Source organism: Paramormyrops kingsleyae, chromosome 13, assembly GCF_048594095.1.
Source record: "Paramormyrops kingsleyae isolate MSU_618 chromosome 13, PKINGS_0.4, whole genome shotgun sequence".
NCBI classification, from domain to species: Eukaryota; Metazoa; Chordata; class Actinopteri; order Osteoglossiformes; family Mormyridae; genus Paramormyrops; species Paramormyrops kingsleyae.
The window spans coordinates 12,525,094-12,536,430 of record NC_132809.1 but is presented as its reverse complement, the minus strand read 5'-3'; positions in this window follow the sequence as shown (position 1 = coordinate 12,536,430).

Here is an 11,337-nt window from a genome sequence, read left to right as displayed (position 1 = left end):
CTGAGTCGGCCGTGCTGCTTGTCACGTCGCGATAGCGCTCGGCGGAGGGGATGACGAGTCCCGGCGCTGCGGCGACCCAGTGAACGCGGATCCACAGACTCACTTTCCTTCACGGGCTGTATGAAACTAAATCGACACAAAGCAAGAATGACATTGTATCTAATGTAAGCTGCATCGTTAATGCTTAGAAACAATAACCACGCATTTAACATTGTATTTTCTGATTTTGTGTTGCAATATCATTAAAGATAATCAATTGTAACTACGCACATAACATTATATTTTCTGATTTAGTGGTTATGTTAGTTACTGCTCAGTACTGCCTTGACCTGTTGATGATGGGGTTAATCCACCGCCCCCACCCAGCCTTTGAGTGGGGAAGCCAGTGAACCCGCAACTTATCCTAGGAAGCCCAGGCGACACAGTGGCAGGGATGCCAGCTCATCAGAAAAGAGACACACTACGTGCTTAAGCTACAGACTGCTTAAACAGCATGTTTTGGACAATGGGGGCAGTTACATTAACTGGAATATGCACACATGCCATCCGCGTAGCCGGGACAGGAATCGCAGGAGCAGCCCTTGGAGGTGTGCGGTCGTAGGGCCCCCGCTCCCTATATATCAGGCATTCAGTGAGCGCCGATGGCGTGGACTCATCGTGAAAAGTAGCAGATATCATTAAACTGTGATTTAGTTTTTCAAACGCGACGTGTGTATCACTTAATCGGTCAGCCTATACTTTTAAATGGGCATAAAAGTTTAAAAGTAGCCTAAAGTCTGTTTCATTTAGATGCAGGCACGTGCAGGGGGGGCGGAGGATGCTTGAGGATGCTTTTGTTGTTGTTGTTGTTGTTTTTTTTTTTTTTTTAATGTGTATGTGCGTATGGAGCCCTGTCTTTGCCCCTCAACAATAAAATGTAACTATTAATCTCAATTTTGCTAAATAAAAGGATCTGGCTTGCATCAGTCACATGACTGCTATTAACCAATGCTCGCCCTTGAGGGCAGAGCGCGCTCGTTACGAGCCGGGTACGAGCTCGCAAAGTGCACGCGCATTTTCTGCAGGCTGGGTGGTGCGGAGCTGGAGGAGAAGCAGGCAGATTAATTGGAAGGTGCAGACTGCAACAAAACAGTAAATAGGGTGTACAGCGCACACTATAGTCTATAACAACAAATGAATTGAAATAAATGAGCGTGCTGTTTGTGCAACAGCGCGACAAACATTACCTGTGCTTTTATGAACTGCACAAGTAGTGGTGGTCATTAACTGCTAACTAACTGGGTAAGGGTGTTACAAGCGGGTCTGTAGCTCTGTCCACCGTTTTAGGGAACATGTTTTGTTTTAAAGTAAGTTACAGGACTTTTCCCTTCTTCTCTGGAGGGCTTTTATTTCACTAAAAGCGATCTAATATGGATATCCACATAATTCCATATTAGATTCGTCATGAATGTGAGTTGTTGTTATTCAGCCTGTTCTATCTTTTTTAACTTTGAGCACCCGCCCCTTTAAACGTCTCTGCACGGCCCTGTTTAGATGTTTCATAAATTACTGATGTATGAAACACTGCAATCAGTTCTTTTTCGTTATAGCAGATATTAATATATCCTATTAATGATTGCTCGCAGAACACGGCCATGTTTCCGCTTTAGGGTCCCCCCGATATGCCGTAAGTAATAACTCTGTTTTGTGAACCTTCTCAGCCCCCAAATAACATCGTGAAAAAAGTTTGTACGTGTGTGTGTGTGTGTATAAATCCGGATCCCTTGCGAAAACATTGTAACATTTCCTTGCAGCATTCCGATTCACAGGACGGCAAGGTGTGTTTGGTCTGTTTACATTGGTGTTATCAGTATCCAGTCGTGAGTGGCTGCGATAAAGGTCAACTTCATCATTAAGCAAACCTTACTTGTAACAGATCGACAAAACCCTCGGTAGTGTTCTAAAAGTATTTAAAAATAACTGAGCCGAATCATTTCATATCAGCGCTAAGTTTTTTTTTTTTTTTTTTTAAACAGATACTAGCCTAATAGGCATGGACGAATGCGATAGTTTTACATTCATCATTCACCAAAGATTATGAAACTATACTTATTGACTTTATTTTTTCGCTGTTTTACACAACTGTCTATTATCAATATGTACTTTTATGTAACCCATAAGACAGAACTTTTTAAATCTATGTTTCAAAATCGGCATGTCCATATACGAGATATGGAGCGGTCTTGCTGACGATATACTGTTCAGATTATGGTCACCAATCCAAACGTGGTTCTCATTTTGAATGTGCTTGTACTTTTCCACTGGCCGCCGGCTCATGTTCTCCAGGAAACGTGATTCATAGCGCACGTAGCGCAATTTCCATGTCACAACTCGTTTAATGAATGTGTAAGAATGGGAGTGAGAAGCTTTAGGGGCATTCCTGTACTATAAAACATGAAAGCCTATATAAAACATGAAAGGGCTGCCAACTCTCACACAACTGGTGTGACACTCACGCTTTCAGACTCCCACACTCACCTAAGAAAACTTACGACAATTCTGTATTATTCCATTTTGAACCTAACATTAGCTAGATCAAAAGTGTTGTTGTAGTTCGCAATCTCTACACACTACAGTGATACCTCAGAACTCGAATTTAATCCGTTCAGAACTCCGGATTGAATCCTAAAAAGTTCGAGTTGTGATCGAATTTTCCCCATAATAAATAATGGAAAACCAATTAATTGGTTCCCGGCCCCAAAAAATTACACAAAATGAACCGGATAAAACAAGAAGAGCATATACTGTACTAAACACATCTAAGCACATTTATCAAAACAGTCATTTGTAAAGTAAGAAAATAAATGTATCCAAACAATGGTAACTGAAGCGTTACCCTATGTTTCCGCTGAGAGCCGTGCAGCGTGACTCATTTCCTCGCACTTACAAGTTATCTTAGGTCGGCATTCACAGTTTGACTTCTGAGATTCAGATCGAGTTCTAGGTAATTTTTTTCGAACTGGTTGGTTCGACTTTCAAGAAATTCCAGTTCTAATGAGTTCGAGAACTGAGGTACCACTGTATTTACAAGGTAATAAATCTGTTATGTAAATGTATGTGTGTGCAGACTTACCTCGAATTAAAAATCGCACTCCAGCCAGCTGACCAAAGTTGGTAACCCTGATGAAAACATAGGATTTGTGCTCCTGTAAATTGTACAGTTTTGCTCAGCTGGCTGCGTGAGATTTTTAGCTCGACAAGTCCGCACAGGCACTTATATGTAGGCTATATAACAGATTTACTACCCTGTAAATAGTCTGTACGGTTTGCAAACTGATGTAGCTAGTTTTGGGTTTATAATGGAATGCTATGTATTTGCCGAGTTTAAACACGTGTGAAACATGTAGTTTAGCGATTGGTTTTTTACGTTTTTGTTTTTTGACACATTGATTCGCAGGGGGAAACGACAGGTAGATGTAAGAAAATGTGTATAAGGGCATTCCAGTCATAAGCAGGTGTGTCTTCTCGAAACCTATCATTGTGATACTTTGCTAAATGGACACATTCGCCCAACTGATAATCCAGTGTCGTATAGTGTGCAGGGTTGTCAAGTCCTGGCAAAATTTCCCAAAAATACTTGTCAAAAATCTACATGAAATGGCTTAAAACCAGTGTTGATGGTACGGGATATCTGACGATTAGACTTGTGTCGTTCCTGAACGATTCGATCAATTTGAATGAACTTATTAACTGAACGAGATGATGTCGTTCACTTAATTCAATAACTGAGCCTTCATTCAATGGGTGATTCTTCCTTTCATTCGTTCAAAAGTGATATAAATATTATACCATGCCGTAAATCTCCGAGATACTCTCTTTCGCCACCCACTGTTGTAATGGTGTACAGCATGTCTGAAGGAGCCTGTAAGACGTATATAAAACTATAAAATATAATGAAACATAATATACAATTATTATTTTTTTTTAATTGAAATTTAAATATGATGAAAAATTAAGGCTGTCAATGACTTCTTTCTGCTAAGTACACAAAACAACAACACTCCTGTTTTCTTAAATTACACAAATAACTATCCCAGGCAACATAAGACACAAGTAAGGGTGTAGACTTGGGTAGATTGTGACGTGTCCATAACAATATTGTGGGAGTACCATGCGTGTTTTGGGGGGTGGGGGGGTTCGGGGCTGATTTGGTCCCTACCATTGTTGAAACCAAAATTTATGCCTTGGACACAAGACTAACTTACACCCGGATGGGATGCCAGTCCACACACTCACTCATGCTGTGTGGGTAAAATATACGGCAGTTAGCCTAACTGTCTGTGGGAGGAAACCAGGCACTGAATCCTGTCCCTGTTAAAAGTGGAGGCACAGAACTCATCTTCACCACGCACTCTCCCTGGGGCTCAAACGCCACGCTGTCCGCTGGACTCTGTCCCGAGTTAGAGGCCCCACGTGTTCCACTGTCTGCCCCATATACCCACAGTCCACTTTTATTTGTGTAATTTTCCTGCATGATACCTTAACATGTAGTCATTTAACCAGGCTCTGTCACAGTATAAGACCAAAATAATAAACAAAAATTTCATGAAATGTGGCATTTTTTATATTTTCTGTCATTACAGTTCAAAGAAGAGAGTGGGAAAAGTTCACAATTAGCTCCTTAATAACACCTAGAGAGGATTAATTATTAACATAGGCCACGAGTTGCTTTTGCAGTAATAACTGTGATAAGTGAACTGACATGGCAAATAACACTGACGTCTACTTTAAAATGCATACATTTAAAATTGTACCTCAGGTAGGTGTTCCCACTGGTGAAATCCATCACTGATGTCTTGGGAGTTGCTCTGCTACACATGGACATCTCATGACAACGGTGATCCATCATGGATGGGTTTCGGCTTCATGTGAGCTGCTGGGACACGCTGATCTGATGCACCATGCTGCCTGGGCAGAACTCAGCTCCTGAAGGAGACGGTGGTGGGACAGTGGGGCTGCTCAGTTTGCCAATAGGGAAGAGGTATACTGAAGTAAAGCTAAAGTTACATGTGGGCTAATAGGCTGTAAATTTAATAGCCCCGCCCATTTTTCTGGTGTGCCAGCCACATGTAGTCAGGTGACCTTATGACCTCCAGTCCGCCAGACTTTGGAAGGGGCTTGGCCTACAGAACTGATATGATTCCATGCAGAAAACATTTTACGAATGTATTAGCATTGCATGTGGGATGGCGGTAGAAACCAATTACGTGAGTGGCATTGATTATTAAATCTGTTAGTTGTTATCGACATATTTACTCAGTTTGGCTGTGAGAGTGCAGCAGACACTTAGTAAAACACCCCTTGAAATTTTCTTGCACCCCCAACCAATGGGATACTACCCCCCCAAATTTATTTTTGGCTACGGGCCTGGAGTGCAGTAATGTGTCTCAGCAGTATTGATGCATATAGGAACTTAAGGGGCACTCAGATTCCCGCCAACAGTAGCGTGAGATTAATAATCATTCATCAGAACTACAACAGGCTATAAAACATGGCATTTCGTTCAGTCTAATCCTTATATGGCAATTTTTGCTTCTTTAAATATAAACCACAAGTCTAGACTTTGTCCTCATTTATTACACAGTAGGCCTGGATAATCTACCCGGACCAAAACACATTACAGTCTCTGCTTTATTCAAATAAAACACTAGACGATAAATCAGGTCAGACACTTCTTACATATTAACGAGCAATTCATTCATACCTGTGCAAGTATTCCATCTAGTGGTCATTATTAGTAAGTACAACAGGAAATCTACTAGCTTTTACGTGTCTGCCACTGTACTGTCGGCGACCCTGTACTGGATAAATTGTTACAAGATAGGTGAAAGTATGTAATTTTAAATGGATCTTATAAAGTAAATATTAAAAATCATGCATATGAAGGAATTACAGAATCGCATAGCTATAAAAAGTTCGTTAATTAATCCTTAATTTTCGGCCTGGTCTGCTTCTTCTCTTCATGAGTAATTGGTACACTCAAAGAAAAAAAAACGAACTGCAATTAACAATGGGGAAAGGAAATATCACTGAGCTGCGCTTTCTTCTTCCGTGTATTCGTTGCTTCGGCGAGTCCAAAGATACAGAAGATTAAATTTACCTTGTTTAGCTCTCATTTGACACGCAGGCCCTTGTGGTTTAATTTATTTTACCGATACATTCTGAGCACTTTATCGGCTAGACACGCCCACCGCCGACGGACCACGCCCCAATCGATATACCACGCCCCCTATTCTGTACTAAAGTGGGCCAGGGGGATAGTTGATATGAAGGGATCGATAAATTGGCCCTCCAGTTGTCTGCTGGCAAAAATTATTGGCCACCCTCTCGTTTTTATGGCCCACTATTGTGTGTTTGCAGTTGTGGCTTTTTTGAGCCACAGCACTCTTGTGGAAAATGCCTTTTTGTCAATGACTGTATGGTCTAAAGGCTCTGTTTGCCCATTGCTGCACTTAATGGCTTCTCCTTGTGCTGTGGGAACCAGGGAGTTAGGTAATTACATCAGCCCTCTCACTTAACTTGTCCTGGCCTGCAGCAGTTTGCAGAGTTAATGTCCACTCTGACCCAGGGAAGGTGTTATTGCACTGGGCATTGGGACGCCTGTCCACACTGGGCTGACTCGCCACAGACTCGGTTACGAGCCAGTTGCAGAACTGTGCCAAAACAGGACAGGGTCAGAAATAGAACAGTGCCTAAGGGCGGTCACAGTTAGGGCCATCAGTCATTGGGGTGACCCAGGACCAGAACATGTGGCCCGGACCTCAATCTCCACCCTCCACCCAGTCTACGAGCTTCTTTCCAGACCGCATTCGGCTCCGTTCATCCAAGACTGTTCTCCTGCACTGGGGGACAGTCTAATGTTGGCTTTCTGTGGTGACATCACTTAATTATACAGCAACCGTCTGGTTGAAACCAATTAAGTACCAGCGATTTGTAACTGACATGGGAGTGGCAAGACAGGAGGGGGATGAGCCGGGGACCCAGGGGTTTGCAGACATCGCCCTGAAGGTCTGAAGACTGCTGGTCCTAAGGGGGACAGGAAAGGCTCATTTTTAATTTCCTCTCCTTCTGTTTGCCTCATCACACTTTGCATATTAATCAGCGGCAAAATCACATTTTACTTCCAGTCATCTGTCAGCTATGAGACAGCAGGAGCCCTGGTCCCTCCTGACCCAAGAACCCCTCTCCCGCCCACCCATACACCATAATGACCTACGCTTCACTTTGATCGCTCTGGAAAGCACCCTTGTTTTGAACACAGTCTGTTTGTTCCTTAAAATTAGCCATTCACTTTCAGATTAATGAGCCTTGCGGATCGCAGCCCCTCTTCCCACGGGTTCTGCTCATCTGAAGTTCCTGTTACTCACAAGGATCCTCTCAATAAGGAAAATTAGAGGAGTTCTGTACTCGAGCAGGTTTGGATGAAGTTATTTGGGTGCTGAAGCTGTGAAATGTGATAATAGTTCAGTGATGTCAGGAGTTTCTATGGACACGGGATGTAGGACAGACCCCAGATGCTGAGGTTGTAGGACAGACCCCAGATGCTGAGGATGTAGTCGATACTTTATTGAGCTCCATGGGGAAATTGTCTTTACGCCTCCCTCAACTTGCTCTTTTTTTTTTTTGCAGAGAAAGTTATCTGTGAAGGGCAGCCACCCGTAGCAGTGCCCAGGAAGCTGTGGGTTGAGGGCCTTGCTCAAGGACCCACAGACGTGGTAAGGTTGGGGTTTAACCGGCGACCTTGTGATTAAAGGCACACAGGCTTAGCCCACAGAGCCACACGCTGACCCCAGATGGTGAGGATGTAGGTGCTTTGCGTGCTGCTGTATCTGAAAGGCGTTTAGCCTGTATGGGTGTAGGCTTTGCACAAGAGCAGGGTGCTCCGAAGGACTTCTATTGGTAACACTTTACTTGAGGGGGCACAAATAATGTAGTATTTTACCATTACTTATGTATTAATTAACCACAAACTAAGTGTTACTCACAAAGTGATCTCATGTTTGTTCATCGTTAAAGAACTGTGACGCATCATTTATCCCAAGCAGTCACTATATTGTTGCTATATTTGTTAATTGTGTAAATCTTAGTGAACAACTGAAGGGACTACTGAAGGAACAAATCATGAATAACACGTCTAACTGATCTCATGTTTATTCATTGTTAACGAATCATGACACATCCTTCATCTTAAGCAGCGACTATATTTGTTCATGGTTTGTTCATGATTTGTACTTCAGTAGTAACTGAGTTACTACTATTTGCGTCCCCTCAAGTTAAGTATTACTCTTATCTTTGTTATCATGGTGGAGATGATTCCCAAAAATGTCATCCCATCCCTCTGCAGTGCCCATAAAGTCTAGCGGCTTCTGAAGTGCCCTCTTGGTAGGAATGTGCCAATGGCCACGTTTGTGTCTGGCAGAGGGGCTAACGGGTTTTCTGTTTTGGTGATTCAGCGCCCCCTACAGGGCCCTCCCTGTGTTCCTCCCACAGGCGTTATGTCAGAGCCCAGCTGACCAATGGCAGACCTCCTCTTTTGCTGGGGCTCCTGTGAGCTGCATGCTGGGTGGCAGTCGACGCGTACGTCAAATGGTGCCCGGTGACGTCTCCGTCTTCCTGCTCGTGCGTCACTCCGGTTTCCTTGGTGCTCGGCGAGGAGTGTTGGAGTCGGGATATTAATGAATTGTTTATAGCCAGTGTGAATTTTTCAGAGGAGCTCAGCAGTCTCTCCTCCCCATCTGCGTTCCCCGCGAGGAGATCAAACAGCGGCGGGCAGCAGCCCGGTCTCCTTCCCCCTTAAAGCAGGCATATGGCTCCATGAAATATTCACCACTCTGATTTTGGCTTTCACTCTTCATATTTGGCATGGTGACTTTTGTTCCTCGCCGTTTTAGCTGTACATTTTAAAATGCGTCTGTTCTCAGATGTCGTGACACTGAAATGGGATGTCAGCTGTTAAACGGGCATCTTCAGCTACTAACCGAAAAGGAACGTGGCTTAAGGAGGACATTCATAGCGATGCAGATTTATGAAGAAATTATTCAGTAATGCTTTACATTAACTGCACCTTCATAATGCATTCATAGAACATTCAGCGCACTTTCATTTGTAATGCATTCATAACACATTCATAAGCAGCATGTAAATATACCATAACATCCTAACATACTTTAACAGCTTATGATTATACAGTTATAATTCTTGTTATTATCATATGTTTATTATAATGTATATTAAATCTTTGATGGTATGTTAGGAAGTTAAGGTATACGCACATGCTGTTCATGAATGTTCTACGAATGCATTATGAAAGTGCAGTTAATGTAAAATGTAACCAATTATTTTTGGTGGAGATCAGTTTAGGGAGAAATTGGGAACACGCCACACTGGCAAGACGCACAACATTTCTTAACCTTACACCTTAATTTAAAAAAGGCCTTTGTAAAAAGCCAGGTTTATCACTGCATTTATACAAGGATGACGCTTCTCAGAAGCCGTAGCACAGATTTAATCTGGCCACTGTCATGTGACACAGGGCCTGGGTGGAGGGCCTGACATTTGATTTGCAAGGTCCCCCTGACGTGGTACATAGGGGTAGTAACCACCCCCCCCCCAGCTCCTGTCAGCCTACCTCTCTGTTATCTTCAGTGTGCTTGAGAAACGCAGGTGCCCACGCTCCTATTTTTAGCCATGCGAGTGGCCGGCCGTCCTCGTGCTCTGGCGGCTGAACGTCAGCTATGGCTCCCAAGGGTCTGTCGTGGCGGCTTAGCTGGTGCCCGAGCTGAAGGCGGCATTACCGCTTACCGCCGTTCAATGACCAACGACGTTTCACCCGTTGTCCTCTGTGCCATGTTGTGGTGTCATTAAGGGGGGGGGGGGGCTTATTAATCATTTAGTGGCAGGACTGTTGAAACGCAGAGGAAGAGCCTTAAACATGGCAGAGATTAGGCTGACACTGGGCCACACTGATAGCTCCTGACCTTATCCGCCAGATGACAGTTATCTATTTCTCTGTAGGAACAGGGATGGTGTTCGGTTCCGGGGATTAAGTGCAGGTTAATTGTGGTCAGGGGCATCAAAGGAGATGAGTCTGTTCCCCGCGGGCTTTGCTGTTGGGAGGGTAATGTCTCTTATTTGAGTCCCCCACCATTCGCTGCAATCTGTGACACTGAAATATGGGGGCTCCGGATTGAAATAATTCATTTAAAGGTCACCCATGTCCATCCCACGCTCTACCTGCCCCCCTCCCCCCCCTTTTCAGATCCTCCCTCCTGGACTTCATTTCGCAGATGACAAGCTTCCGCTGGTAATCTACCAGGGGATCACTGAGGGATATGGGCTGACCAGTGGGTTTAACACTAATCAGTCTCTGCTGCATGGAAGGAGCCCCACCCATCCCCCCAACCCCCCGGCTTGAGCTGGAATGGCGGTCGGTGTGGGGTGGAATGTGGTAGAGATGTACAAATTAACTACTTGTTGTATTTTCCGGCAAGAGCACCATCTAGTGGGGTCAAAAAAATACAGCAAATGGTTCACAATGCTTCATTTAGCCATCACTAGCGTGCGGTAAGATTGGGGGACGGGGGCTCTGTGTGGCACCGTGGTATCCCTCATAGTGGTATCCCTCATAGTGGTATCCCTCATAGTGGTATCCCCCATAGTAGTATCCCCCATAGTGGTATCCCTCATAGTGGTATCCCTCATAGTGGTATCCCTCATAGTGGTATCCCCCATAGTGGTATCCCTCATAGTGGTATCCCTCATAGTGGTATCCCCCATAGTGGTATCCCTCATAGTGGTATCCCTCATAGTGGTATCCCCCATAGTGGTATCCCCCATAGTGGTATCCCTCATAGTGGTATCCCCCATAGTGGTATCCCTCATAGTGGTATCCCTCATAGTGGTATCCCCCATAGTGGTATCCCTCATAGTGGTATCCCCCACAAAAGTGTTCCAGCTAGTGTTCACTGCAGGCACTCCAGCTCTGACAGCATGGCCGTCAGTTCCCCCGCCCCTCCCACACTGCCGCCACAGGAAGCCATGTAAGTGACCTCTCCTTCTCCGCTCCTTCACTGCAAGGTCGAGGCTCCTGTTGCCAAAGCCAGGCCGTACCGGACCCATTCTCTGCTTTCATCTCTCAAGATTCCCCTGAAAAAAAGACAGTGGTGAGGGGGGGGCTATGAACTCATCTGAGCACATGCTAATTAGGTAGCCTAGCACTAGGCCCATTAACCCATTCCTGGCCTTTTAAGTGAATAAGGATTACATCAATCAGCAGGGACACCCAATGGGCAGGCAGGG